A 9,947-nucleotide genomic window follows, 5' to 3' on the forward strand; every position below is an offset into this window, starting at 1 on the left:
CTTAACCACGGAGTCATCTCTCCAGCCCAACAGGCATGCTTGTTTCTAGTAAAGAATGTAGACTAAACCAAGAGATGGTATTTTTTCCATTAACTGATAATGAAAAAGAGCAGTAATAACTCAAGAATTTTTAGAATATGAGAATCTCAATCTCTCCTGATTCCCAAATTCTTTGGCATTGTAATTCTAAGAATTTATACCAATGGTGCTAGTATTAGAGCAAATGTGTATATGGATGATGCTTATCACATTTCTGTTGGTAAATGTTAAAAAGAGGAAAGAGTTGTTTTTCAAAAGAATGGGTTATGGCCAACCAATTACGGCACATTTAACTTGTAAAATAGAAATCCACCACTGAAAACGTGCAAGAGCCAGGCAGTGGGGCACACGGCTCCCGTCTGAGCACTCAGGAGGCAGGGTTAGGTGGATCTCTGTCAACTCGGTGCCAGCCTGGTCTACAAAGAGTTCCAGGACAGCCAGGACAACACAGAGAAATGTAGTCTCGAAAACCCAAATAAATAAAATAATCAAATAAATGAATAAAAACATGAAAGAGATGAAGTTTATCAGTCACTAAGTAATGCCTGCATTTTGATCCATCGGGGAAAGTATGTGTCTGTATTCCAAATACCAAGGGAAAAAACAACAAAATGTTACCTCTGGATGGCGAGAGAAAAATGATTTAAACACTTTCTAACTACATTAATAGCTGAAAACTTCAAACTTTGCTCTTGAAAAATTAAGTATGGTGTGATCATATCAATATAGTTTCATTTAGATTTGTATACATATTAAAGCTTAGTCTTAAATAAATTACAACAAATTTGCTATCGATTCTAAATTTTGAAGCTTTATACCCTATATTATCACTTCTTTTGTGTGTGTGCAGCTCACTTCTCAGTGCCCAGTGAGTCTGGGGCTAGCATGTTTTCTCAAAGACCTTGTCAGAGTGACTAACCAGAGCACAAAGAACTTGTTCGCCCCCTGCTGCCCAAAGTGCTAAAAATTCCATGTTTTTAGAGGGGGAAAATGAACCTATGATCAGATATTTTCTTTTAAAAAGTATTTTATTATGGTGTGTGTGTGTGTGTGTGTGTGTGTGTGTGTGTGTGTGTTCATTATTTCATGTGCCATGATGTATGTGGTAGGTTACGGAAACTTTTGGAAGTCGATTCTTGCCTTCATTATTTTGTGGATCGGTGCAGGTGATCTGGTTTGGGCAGCAAACTTTTTTCCCCACCGAGCCATCTCACCAGCCCTGATTAGGTATTTTTGACCATCTTTTGTGAATATCGCTGTTATTTTAAAATAAAGGAATCTACCTTATCTCAGAGGAGGGAATGGGGGGTGGGTTGTGGCGGAGGGAGGCTGGGGGCGGGAGGAGGGAAGAGAGGGGGATCTGTGGTTGGTGTATAAATTGAATAAAAAAATTTCTTAATAAAAATACACATCAAATGACAAAAAAATAATTTATATTTATAAAAAAAAGGAATAAAGGAAATCTAATAATGATGTGCGCCAGGTACTGTGCTAGAGTCTCAAAACAAGTTGTGTACTTACAGGTGCCAAGGAGGGGACTGTGCTTTCTGTTCTACAGAGAACATGGGCATGAAATGTCAGAGTCAAACAATCTGCATTCAAAACAATCATTGCTAGGCCATTCTGGTATGTTTCTAGATTACTCCGTTTAAAACATTGTACACCAGATTGAACCCCCCTCCCAATTTCCTGATATGGAAAAACTTCTAATTGCATTTGAGTAACTAATACAATTCTTTGGTTTTGGCATGGCTGTATTTGGTTGCCTCTGCCATCGTGAAATGCTATGGCCGTTTTCATGTTCAAAATCCACATACTTGCTATAAGGCCAACATTTTCAGCTTCCGTATGTATGCTCTGGCATGCACGTAGGTATATATGTAACAAGCAATGAAGTAAGCCCTAGTGTTAATTGAGGGTTATATATATGTATATGTATGTATGTGTACATACATTAAATGTCCATCATACACATGAGATTCTGAAGAGGTTGAGTTGTTGAAGGCCACTGAGTGATAGCCCTAGCTGGCATCAGTTGGTCTGCTTTCAAAGCTCATCTGTCTTCTACTGTATGAGGCTGTTTTTGGAGGGGGATGGTTTGAGACTGGGTTTCTCTGCATAGTCCTAGCTGTCCTGGATCTCACTTGGTAGACCAGGCTGGCCTCGAACTCCTGCCTCTGCCTCTCGAGTGCTGGGATTAACGGCGTGTGCCACCCGTGCCCAGCTACTGTATGGGATTTACTGTGCCTCACTCCGTAGCTAATGACTTTTGGGCTTTATGTCCCTTTTTATCAAAATTAATAGTATTGTTTAATGAAAGTAGTTATCCTGAAATAATAGTTCAAAAATCTATGAATTTGAAATATACAACTGCATCAATTTAAATTTAATTTATATATTTTCATTTTAATAATTAACGTAATAGGAAGAGTGAGTAGGAATATTATTAAATGAGAAAACGGACATGAATTGAGCCTTAAATAACTTAGTTTTATTCTTGTAATGCTAATTAAAATGGTTACATAATAGTTTGTAAAAGGTTTTCAATTCATTTTACATGCTGACTCATAAATTTACATTTTATGCTCTTTGTTTTGCTAAATGTTCATGGCTTGAAGTGAAATACTCTGGAAAAAGTGAAAAAACCAAACCAAACCAAACCAAGTCTACTTCTTTTGAAGGCTGCCTCTCAGTAATGTGTCAGGAATGTCTGAAGACCCGTGAAGGTGGTGGTGGCACATGCCGTTGATCCCAGCACTCGAGAGGCAGAGGCAGGAGTTCGAGGCCAGCCTGGTCTACCAAGTGAGATCCAGGACAGCTAGGACTATGCAGAGAAACCCAGTCTCAAACCATCCCCCTCCAAAAAAAAGCCTCATACAGTAGAAGACAGATGAGCTTTGAAAGCAGACCAACTGATGCCAGCTAGGGCTATCCCTTAGTGGCCTTCAACAACTCAACCTCTTCAGAATCTCATGTGTATGATGGACATTTAATGTATGTACACGTGCACACAAATACACATACAGCTTGACCCTGGCAGGTGAGGGCTTTCATCTGCTGGAGCCCTGGTTTTGTTGAGAGTTGCCTGAGGTAGCTTTCTAAGGGAATCTGCTTATGTTGAGTTTTTGAATATTCCAAGTGGTCTATTTCTGTTTGTGTGTTCGGATTTAAACTGTTAAAGGGAGTTGGAAGTCTTGGTGGTTAACGTCATTAACTGTTTTGTTTTTTGAGATAGACTTTCTCTGGGTAAACAGCCCTGGCTGTCCTGGAACTCACTCTGTATACCAGGTTGGCCTCAAACTCATAGATATTCACCTGCCTCTGCTTCCTGAGTGCTGGGATTAAAGGCAGGCACCACCACACCAGGCAAGCATTAACTCTTTCAAAGTCCTGGAGTTCCATTTCCAGCACTCATGATTGGTATCTCACCCACATTTTGTAACTCATAAGCACCTGTAGTTATAGCTAGTGGGGATCCAGTACCCTGTTCTGCCCTCTGAGGACACCCACATACTTGTGTGTACATGCATGTGGTAGTGAGCACACACACACACACACACACACACACACACACACACACACACACACACACACACACATTTTAAAAAATCTTAAAACTATTCAAAGTTTCCTAGTGTACCAATAACATTTTCTTAAAGCCTTGAGATGTCTGGTATTTCCATATATCTTTGGCTTAAGGTATTGTACATTTGAGCAACCTGGAGACTTTTCAGACTTTAGTCTTTTGTAACAGGACGTGTGTGGAGAACTCCTTAGTCTGGGTAAGGCTTTTCTTCTGGTCTCTTCCATCATACCCGCTTTACTCATTACATGTAGCTTCCTCTCTGCATACCACTTGCTACCCACAAGTCTCTCTTTACATCTTCATAATCAATGGAGATTTCAGAATGTGTTTTTCATTCTTATCACATGGCACCACGTTAAATGTGAATGCTCTAATAGTACTGTAGTCTAGATCAATGCCTCTTAGACTTTTTCCATTCATGAATCCTTTTCTCCTGAGAAGCTTTCATGACACTAAGTATATATGCATATAAAATAGTCATGCAAATAAAACATTTACTGACAATAAAACATGAAGAATTTGACTTTGGCACACATAAAAACTTACCATTCATTAATGATGAAAGCAAATTTAAATACTAATGAGATACATGTGATTATTGTTACATAAAAATTAAAACTTGAATATTTGACAACGCATGGCACAGAACACCCTCAACATTTTCAGAGTTGAGTTTAGAGTCATTTCAAAAATGGTCAATTTTGTTCCAATATAAAGACAAAATGTTGCTTTGTATGTCTGTGGTATGCATGTGTACAGGCGTGCGCACCTATGACACACAGGATAGAGAAGAGGTCAAGTGTCTTGCTCTTTCATTCCCCACCTTATCCCTTTGAGACAGGCTCTCTCACTGAACATGGAATTTGTGTTTTTTTGGCTAAGAGTCAGCAAGTGCTAGCAGTCTCTGACTCCCCGACAACCCTGTGCAGGAGTTAAAGGAGCCCTCGGAAACTCCTGGCTTCTATGTGACTCTGAAGGATCTAAACTTAGGCCCTCATGTTTACAAAACAAGTGCTTTTATCCACCAAGTCACCTCCCCAGCCTGTGAATAATCTATGAGACTCAATTCAGCAACTCAAAACTGAAAATCAAATATTATAATGCAATATAATTAAAAATATGAATTTAATACACGCTGAGGAATGGAGCTAGGAAACCATTAAAAGTCCATGTTTTATGCAGCCTAACTATGGTTTACATAGAGCAGAAAACTTTAATATTACTTTTATGTGTATGTTTTGTGTAAATTTGTGCATATGAGTGCCAGGGCTTGGCAAGACCAGAGTGTCAGATATGAATCTGGAATTACAGGCAATTGTGAATCACCTGCTGTAGGTGATGGGTGATGGGAACTGAGCCCAGGTCCTCTGCAAGAGCAGTAGGTGTTAACTGCTGAACCATCTCTCCAGTCCCCCAAAGCAGGGAACTTTTCCATAAAGTAAAAGAACTACAATTCAAAGCACACACAGTCTTGTTCATTGACGTGTGGCTTAAGGGCATGAAGGGTGCACATACTGTGTGTTCAGAATTCCTTAGTTCTATATAATATAAAGCTATATATTCAACATGAGTGAGTACTGGTGGATACACCTTAGATTATGCTTCATTAAGAAGGAATTTTTCATCATTGTGCATTCAAAAACCTTTTACTCTTGTTGTTTTCAGCCCCCACATTTAGCTATGTGACCCTGTGTGGGTCCCAGCCTGTAGCTTCAGCATCTGGGCTCTAGACTCACAGTTCTTTGCTTCTGTTGGAACATTAGTCCTGTTCCCTTCTTCCTTGTGCCTCCTCAGAGGAACCACACAACTTGATATCTATATTCATCAGGGTGCCCACGTCAATAGTTGGTTTTACCAACTATTCATGTCTCATTCTCATACCCTCTACATTCTATCAGGTTTTTTAATCTCAGCCACATGCACTTTTCTTTCTTTATGAACACTATTGTTTGTGCAAAGCTCTCTAGTATATTACTTGGTGACTGTAAAAACGTCTACCTCTTTTACCTGGTGTCCTTCCTACCGTTTTCCCAATTTCTTTCCCATATTGCCACTTTCCAAATTATCACATTGAACCTAAAATCTTTTAATGCCTTTTGGTATCCTTATAAAAGAATAAAAGATCCTTCTTCTACAAAGCAGTCACTTGTATTTTATGCTTCTGTGGGATTGAATTGCTGTTATTTGTATTGATTCATGTTTCATTTATAAATGTGTGTAACATATATATTTAGTCGTTAAATAATACATATCATTAATATTATATATTAATATATCACATAATGAAATAATATATCTCTTTGTGTTTGTCTTGTCATTGCAAGGAGTATAGCTTTCCAATGGATCAAACGTTTTATGTTTGAAAAGTCTCCTTAGGCCCACTTGCCCAGTGAGCCCTTCCCTGGGCCTTTTATTCCTCTGATCCTTCAACAGTGTCTTTGTAATACGTTGTTTCCATGTGAACACTTCCACTACATATACCAACCTCTCCTTTGTTAGTCCATGGACACTATTGACACATTAATGACTACCATTTCTCTTCTTGTTAAATGTGCTTCAGCAACCCTAGTCTTTCCCCCGTCTCAGCTTGTATTCTTGATTTCTAGCATCTTCCATCAAACTTTTCTTCCTAAGTTGATGGATTCAAATATTTAGCACACTGATGCAATTCTACCCCTGTATCTGTGCAGGTTCTGTGCTCTGTTCTCGATTCCTTGTGGTTGTCTGAAACTGTGAATAGTGCTGAACCCTATCTATACACTGTTTTTCTTATATATACCTATGACAAATATTAATACACAGTAAGAGACTACTACTAACAACTATTCAGAAAACAGAATGGAAGAACATACTGTTATAAAAATTCCAGAATCATTGTTCTTGGGCTTTGGGAACATTATTGGTAAAATAATACTCACTTGACTATAAAGGCAACTGTCTTATCAATCTAGCCACTGAGATAGCTATGAAATAATTAAAGGGCATCTAATATATACCAAATTAATACAATGGACAGAGGAATGATTCAGCAGTTCAAGAATCCATCAAATTACTGAGAACATACAATTTAAACCTTATAAATTATTTCTGGAATAGTCTGATTAATATCTTTTATATTCTTTTTAAAATTAATTTTTGCATTAAAATTTTTTTTTGTTTGTTTTTCGAGACAGGGTTTCTCTGCGTAGCTTTGCGCCTTTTCCTGGAACTCACTTGGTAGCCCAGGCTGGCCTCGAACTCACAGAGATTCGCCTGGCTCTGCCTCCCGAGTGCTGGGATTAAAGACGTGCGCCACCACCGCCCGGCAAAAAATTTTTAGTACTATGTATTTTGATCATATTTTTTGCTCTCCCCCAAGTCCTCCCCAACTCTCCATCCATCTAAGTTCATATTCTTTTTGTCTCTTCAAAAAATATTCTAGCCAAAACCCAACCAAGCTAAACAACACAAACAAAAACCAAAACAACCCTCCCCCCAAAAACACCCAAAAAACCCAGAAACCAAAACAGTGTACCCTGGAATGTCCAGTGTCACCCCACTGCGAAGAAAACAGATTTTCCCTCTCCCAGCAACTATTGACTGTAAATAGCTTCTTGGTGGAAAGGATGACAGATACCAGAAAAATTATTTCAGAAAATATTTAATTATCTTCCACAACGCTTTACTCTATATTTTTAAATTTATATATGCATATATATTACTCTATCATTTGCAACAATATTTTGGTAATACGTTATGTTTAGTACGAACAAAATTTGATATCTCTTCAAACATTTTTTAAATTATTGAAATTTTATTTCACAGTTTGTTTACTATAATATCAATTTTTAGTACTGCTAAATTTGGTGAAACCTGTCATGAGTTTTGTGAGCTCTGAGATCTCAGGGCAATGCAATTCTATGGTTATGTCTGAGACAGACGCTCACTGTGCAGCCCCATTTGGGCCCAAACTCAGGGTTGTCTTGTTTTAGCCTCCTAAATGTTCAGGTTATAGGTCTCTGTCTCCATACCAGGCTCATTCCAGTTCGGGGCCAATAACAAGCCTTACTCAGTTAGTTGAAGCCATTTGTCTGTTGTCAAGGTTTCATGGTGGGTGTTTTGAATTTTAGACTATAGTTATCTCTCTCACGCCACAGCAATACGGATTTTTTTAAAAGGGTCAACACCATTGCATGGCTCATTTTCATCAATTATGAAAATAATTCAGGTGTCTCTTAATAGTATTTAAAAATTAATCTCAATAAGTTTTACATGAAAATGTCTTGCAACTAACATTTTTGTCACAAAAATTCCTATGGATTTCATGTAATATAATTAAAAATGTTATTGTAAGATGCTTATAAAGTTATACATTGTTTAATGTATTTATGAAAAAATATTTTGAATAGATGAAAATTGAATATCTACAATTTTCCACATGGGGGTTGGAGGATATGTTGTCTGTACTGCCCATAACTTCTAGTGCTATGTTGTAAGCCACATTTTTATCAAGATAAATCCATTACCTGACCTGAACTTTAACCTTTGATGCCAAGTGAGATACTGTCAGTGGATGGTAAAGAGTGTTCCTCAAACCTCTTTCTACACCAAGATAACCAGCAATACATTGTACATAGAAGTTTGAAACAGCTATTTTCTTTTTGGGCCATCAACCAGCTCCCAAATCATGACACGGAGACTTAATATTAGTTACAGATGCTTGGTCTTATCTTAGCTCTCATTTCCTGCTAGCTTTTATAACTTAACCTGTTTCTTTTCATCCACATTTTGCCTTGGGGATTTTTACCTTTCTGTCTTTATGGCTTACTTTCCTGCTATGTCTATGTCTGTCTGTCTGTCTGGCAGCTGCCTGGCTGGCCCCTGGCGTCTCCCCCTCTTTCTCTTGTGTTCTCCTCTCTTCTTCCTCTGTTCTCTTGAGCCAAGATTTGTCCTCCTATTTATTCTCTCTGCCCGCCAGCTCCACCTATCCCTTCTCTGCAGTTCAGCTTTTTATTAGACCAATTGGGTGCCTTAGGCAGGCAAAGTGAAACAGCAACACATCTTTTCATAATTAAACAAATGCAGCATAAACAAATGTAACACACTTTTACACAGTTAAAGTAATATTCCACAGCATAAGCGAAAGTAACACATTTCTAGTTAATTCCACAACAGAAGTGTTTTAGAATTTCATATCTTCTAAAATGGTAAACCATATATCACATTCCAGATCAAGATCTTTGTTTCTGAGAGCTTTAAAATAAAATTCAATTCCCTTAAAACCGTGCACAAAATACTGATTTTTGGCTTTTCCCATTCTCTAAACTTGTCAACATTATCGTTTTGTTTTCTATAGTCCAATTATACCAGCCTTACCTCAGTTTCTAGAATACGGCAAATAACAATTTTCTCCCCAGGCTGTTCTACCTAAACTCCCTTGCGTGGTCTCTACCGACACTCAAGCCTAGGTGACCATCCTTCTTCTGTACCCCACTCCAGTCAAACTTTGACTTGCCCCCCAAGTCTCATTTCCTTTGGAGGTTATTTTACCTTTTGAGGTTTTTTTTTTTTTCCTCCTAAATGCTTCCTTCTGAAATGTGCAAGTTTTTCTTAAACATATTTTCCTAATTCTCCAATTTATAATGCCCATGAAATATGTGTGTATGCATACAGAACATGTACCAGTGTACATTTTCTGCAGTTTTTGATATTACAAACTAAACATCCCATTATAATCTCACATGTAAGTCTCAAACTCTTCCTTTCCCAGGCCTACTTCTTGTATCCCATACATACATATATATTCCACCACTACTGACTCAGTTCATCCTCTATCAGATATCCTGGACACCCTAGTGTCTCATTCCCCTCTCCTACCAAACTGGCAATAAATTCACTGCTGTCTCTTCCTTAAGATCTCCCTTCTTCCATACTTAATGCAGACATCTCGTTTCTTGGTAAATTTCTCCACATGACTTGTGTTGCTGTGTCTGCCTCTTTCCAGAACATCTACCCCCCACAACACTGTTAGAATGGTCTTTAAATAATCAATTTTGATCATGTCATTTTTCTGTCACTTAAAGATAGACCATTAAATAAAGCCTCAAAGTCTGGTTTAATGTTTCATTTTCCTCTTCATCCACCTCTGCTAACTCTGCGCTGAAAACATTTTCCTCTCTCTTTGTACTTCCTCGCACGTTTCTTCCAGGTAACTGAAAACACGGAAGCATCGCCTTCTCAGAAAACTTTGACCTGGGCCTAAGCGTCAGCTTTGGCATGTTTCTACTGTCCTCCCAACCTAAGTGTTCTGTTCCAGTACCAGACCCACAGAAGGGGCTACTAC

Source organism: Peromyscus eremicus, chromosome 2, assembly GCF_949786415.1.
Source record: "Peromyscus eremicus chromosome 2, PerEre_H2_v1, whole genome shotgun sequence".
Classification (NCBI taxonomy): Eukaryota; Metazoa; Chordata; class Mammalia; order Rodentia; family Cricetidae; genus Peromyscus; species Peromyscus eremicus.